The 5,000-nt window shown below is 53.5% G+C and overlaps 1 non-coding gene across 1 annotated transcript in view; it reads right to left on the bottom strand.

The window, feature by feature from the left end:
• Positions 1–1,418, bottom strand: part of LOC126315980 (small subunit ribosomal RNA) — a 1,893-nt gene extending 475 nt beyond the window's left edge. The window contains exon 1 of the ribosomal RNA XR_007556075.1: positions 1–1,418. This exon is cut by the window's left edge and continues 475 nt beyond it. This is a non-coding gene — a ribosomal RNA (small subunit ribosomal RNA).
• Between the last annotated feature and the right edge of the window lie 3,582 nt (positions 1,419–5,000).

Raw genomic sequence — 5,000 nt, 5'->3', positions numbered from 1 at the left:
TAGAGTCTCGTTCGTTATCGGAATTAACCAGACAAATCGCTCCACCAACTAAGAACGGCCATGCACCACCACCCACCGAATCAAGAAAGAGCTATCAATCTGTCAATCCTTCCGGTGTCCGGGCCTGGTGAGGTTTCCCGTGTTGAGTCAAATTAAGCCGCAGGCTCCACTCCTGGTGGTGCCCTTCCGTCAATTCCTTTAAGTTTCAGCTTTGCAACCATACTTCCCCCGGAACCCAAAAGCTTTGGTTTCCCGGAGGCTGCCCGCCGAGTCATCGGAGGAACTGCGGCGGATCGCTGGCTGGCATCGTTTATGGTTAGAACTAGGGCGGTATCTGATCGCCTTCGAACCTCTAACTTTCGTTCTTGATTAATGAAAACATACTTGGCAAATGCTTTCGCTTCTGTTCGTCTTGCGACGATCCAAGAATTTCACCTCTAACGTCGCAATACGAATGCCCCCGCCTGTCCCTATTAATCATTACCTCGGGTTCCGAAAACCAACAAAATAGAACCGAGGTCCTATTCCATTATTCCATGCACACAGTATTCAGGCGGGCTTGCCTGCTTTAAGCACTCTAATTTGTTCAAAGTAAACGTGCCGGCCCACCGAGACACTCAACTAAGAGCACCCTGGTAGGATTTCAACGGGGTCCGCCTCGGGACGCGCAAGCACGCCTTCGGCTCGCCCCACCGGCAGGACGTCCCACGATACATGCCAGTTAAACACCGACGGGCGGTGAACCAACAGCGTGGGACACAAATCCAACTACGAGCTTTTTAACCGCAACAACTTTAATATACGCTATTGGAGCTGGAATTACCGCGGCTGCTGGCACCAGACTTGCCCTCCAATAGATACTCGTTAAAGGATTTAAAGTGTACTCATTCCGATTACGGGGCCTCGGATGAGTCCCGTATCGTTATTTTTCGTCACTACCTCCCCGTGCCGGGAGTGGGTAATTTGCGCGCCTGCTGCCTTCCTTGGATGTGGTAGCCGTTTCTCAGGCTCCCTCACCGGAATCGAACCCTGATTCCCCATTACCCGTTACAACCATGGTAGGCGCAGAACCTACCATCGACAGTTGATAAGGCAGACATTTGAAAGATGCGTCGCCGGTACGAGGACCGTGCGATCAGCCCAAAGTTATTCAGAGTCACCAAGGCAAACGGACCAGACGAGCCAATCCGATTGGTTTTGATCTAATAAAAGCGTCCCTTCCATCTCTGGTCGGGACTCTGTTTGCATGTATTAGCTCTAGAATTACCACAGTTATCCAAGTAACGTGGGTACGATCTAAGGAACCATAACTGATTTAATGAGCCATTCGCGGTTTCACCTTAATGCGGCTTGTACTGAGACATGCATGGCTTAATCTTTGAGACAAGCATATGACTACTGGCAGGATCAACCAGGGAGCTGCGTCAACGAGAGCTGAGCAGCCGGCCGCCCGGGAGTGTGTCCCGAGGGCCCGCGCGAACACGCAAGCGTCCGCTCAATTATTCTGCAAACAGGAGGAGGCTGAGCTCCCCTGCACGATACACCTCGAAACCCTCTCAGGTCCCGGCGGCGCGCAGCGCCGTCCTAAGTACTTGGTCGGGTTCGAGAGAGGCGCAATCGCCCGGAGATAGGCGAGTAGACGCTTTCAGTGCGAACACCCGTGCTCCCAACTGAGCTTGCCGCTGCCGACAGAGGCCCGGGAGCGTGCTGTCGTGGCATTGCCGGCGGGAAACAACACGCGCCACCTACGGTGACCGGCAGCTCCAACGCCAGCGCCACAGAAGGGCAAAGCCCCACTTGGGTGCAGAAGCGAACTCTCCCAGCACAGCGCACGCGCCAACACGTCCGCAGAGCTGCGATACAAACCACCTGCGAGAACCGCTGGGGGCGACCGAGCAGCAGACGGCGTCGCGACGCCGAGTGCCGGGCGGCGGCGCATCCTCAACGCACACAGTCCGCAATCGGACCAGCACACTGCAGATGTCCACCGCGCTTCGCACCGGGCTCGGCAGAACCCACTTTGGCCGCCTGGCGCCGCGCGCAGGGTGCGCCGGCGCATAGCTGGGACGCCAGCCGGGCCCGTCGGCCGGCGCTCCTGCCACTGGGCGCCCCCCACCAGCCGGCTGTAGTGCGTGCGCTCACGCAGCGCGCGGCCAGCACGCCGGGCGGCCCCCCCTCACCGGCCGGGGACTGTCCCGCCAAGCCACAGCCTCGTATCGCTTCATACCCACATGGCCAACTCAGGTTCGGGGGCATGGCGGGTACCGCCGAAACAACCGGTTCACAGATGTACCGATCGTCGCTATCACCGATGCACCTGCAGCGCGAACAACCGCTCAACAACTGATTTCCAGTTCATTTGCGGATCTTTGGCAGCAAACGTATACGTCAATCTACATTTGCGAAATCTACGATTCTGGCATGCCTGCATGTTATGTGTCACGACACGCTACATCAGCCCACATACACACTGCGGCATGTACACGAGAGAACACGTGGAAGATGGTCCGCGCACGTGTGCAATGTCCCTTGCGCGGTCGACTGTCAACCGGCCTCTGTAGCATGTCGCAGATGTGGAACGCGGTCCACCGTGCTATCATGTTGTGTGGGGCAATACGATTAAATAGGAAAACCCTCGTCGCTACATCAACAGACGGCTCACGCTGATTCCCGGCAGAGGGAGGAGGGGGGGGGGGGGGCCAACATGCAATACTTTCGTCCGTACCTACTTACCACATGTCTGTACGGCGTACAACAGTGCAATCTCGCTGTAATGGGGAGACGAGACAAGTAGCATCGTGCACAACATATGGCCCTTATGATTCGCCATTGTAGGGCGCAGCCGGTGTACGGTCAAGCATGTGCCACATTATGTCACTCAGTACGTAACGACGGATGATCAGTGTGGGTTACGCGTACATCAGCGGACAGTCCACACAGGCCGTACCACAACGTACACTGACTGCATCGACAACCGAATGCAACTGAACAGCTGCAAGGCTCATTTCACAAACAAACGCCTGACCGACCAGCTTGGAAGGGCAGGAGGGGAGGGCGATATTCGTTCTGTAGCGGTACACCCTTCCAGTGGTTAGCGGGACTGTGTAGAAAGTACGCAACACTCGAAAGACCTTTATGTGAGGGTACGCACCATGGTATCAAGAAATACACATGACACCAGAGGATCCAAGCAGTGAACTATGTTCAGAGGGTTGCTGTTAGGCAAAGCTACATTCCTGTGACGTTACATGTGACAGTTAAGGTGCAGTGTAAGTTAGGTTAAGGTGCAGTGTAAGTTAGGTTAAGGTGCAGTGTAAGTTAGGTTAAGGTGCAGTGTAAGTTAGGTTAAGGTGCAGTGTAAGTTAGGTTAAGGTGCAGTGTAAGTTAGGTTAAGGTGCAGTGTAAGTTAGGTTAAGGTGCAGTGTAAGTTAGGTTAAGGTGCAGTGTAAGTTAGGTTAAGGTGCAGTGTAAGTTAGGTTAAGGTGCAGTGTAACTTAGGTTAAGGTGCAGTGTAACTTAGGTTAAGGTGCAGTGTAACTTAGGTTAAGGTGCAGTGTAAGTTAGGTTAAGGTGCAGTGTAACTTAGGTTAAGGTGCAGTGTAACTTAGGTTAAGGTGCAGTGTAACTTAGGTTAAGGTGCAGTGTAAGTTAGGTTAAGGTGCAGTGTAAGTTAGGTTAAGGTGCAGTGTAAGTTAGGTTAAGGTGCAGTGTAAGTTAGGTTAAGGTGCAGTGTAAGTTAGGTTAAGGTGCAGCGTAACTTAGGTTAAGGTGCAGCGTAACTTAGGTTAAGGTGCAGCGTAACTTAGGTTAAGGTGCAGCGTAACTTAGGTTAAGGTGCAGCGTAACTTAGGTTAAGGTGCAGCGTGGGTTAGGTTAGGGGCCAACGTGGGTTAGGTTAGGGGCCAACGTGGGTTAGGTTAGGGGCCAACGTGGGTTAGGTTAGGGGCCAACGTGGGTTAGGTTAGGGGCCAACGTGGGTTAGGTTAGGGGCCAACGTGGGTTAGGTTAGGGGCCAACGTGGGTTAGGTTAGGGGCCAACGTGGGTTAGGTTAGGGGCCAACGTGGGTTAGGTTAGGGGCCAACGTGGGTTAGGTTAGGGGCCAACGTGGGTTAGGTTAGGGGCCAACGTGGGTTAGGTTAGGGGCCAACGTGGGTTAGGTTAAGGGCCAACGTGGGTTAGGTTAAGGGCCAACGTGGGTTAGGTTAAGGGCCAACGTGGGTTAGGTTAAGGGCCAACGTGGGTTAGGTTAAGGGCCAACGTGGGTTAGGTTAAGGGCCAACGTGGGTTAGGTTAAGGGCCAACGTGGGTTAGGTTAAGGGCCAACGTGGGTTAGGTTAAGGGCCAACGTGGGTTAGGTTAAGGGCCAACGTGGGTTAGGTTAAGGGCCAACGTGGGTTAGGTTAAGGGCCAACGTGGGTTAGGTTAAGGGCCAACGTGGGTTAGGTTGCCAGAGATGTGTCAAATCAGGATGTACGTTTGGCTGGTGTCAGGTGGTGGGTTGGTTCGATGCCTTTATAAGGGGTGTGGCCAAAGGGTATTTTATTACTTGTACCTTTTGTGTTGTGGCGTGGCGTTGCGTCCTGTGTTGATACTGGGTGGACCACTGTGGGTGTTGCTGGCTGATTTGAGCTGCGTTGTTTGCGGGTGATGTGAGACATTCTGTCTTATTAGTGGACGTGACGTTCCTCTTGTCGTTGTTTGGATAGTGTCCTGTGGCAGCGAGGATAAAATGGATGTTGTTGAACGATAGTGCTTTGGTGCTTTCGCTTTGTTACACACAGAGTGGACTGTGAGATAGGGTGACTGGGTCGAGTGCGGTTCACACTGTCCTCCCCAGTTTACAGTATGTATCATCTATGTATGTGGTCCTGCATCATTTACTAAGGAGGGACGTCAGACGACTGAAATATTAGTTATGTACTGATGTAAAGCAGAATGCTTACCTTCCACCAGTGGGCGAGTATCGACTCTGCCCCAGAGTTGCCACCGCAGGAAGAGG

The sequence above is a fragment of the Schistocerca gregaria genome, unplaced genomic scaffold, assembly GCF_023897955.1.
Source record: "Schistocerca gregaria isolate iqSchGreg1 unplaced genomic scaffold, iqSchGreg1.2 ptg000581l, whole genome shotgun sequence".
In the NCBI taxonomy this organism is placed as follows: Eukaryota; Metazoa; Arthropoda; class Insecta; order Orthoptera; family Acrididae; genus Schistocerca; species Schistocerca gregaria.
This window is presented reverse-complemented; position numbering and strand designations above follow the sequence as displayed.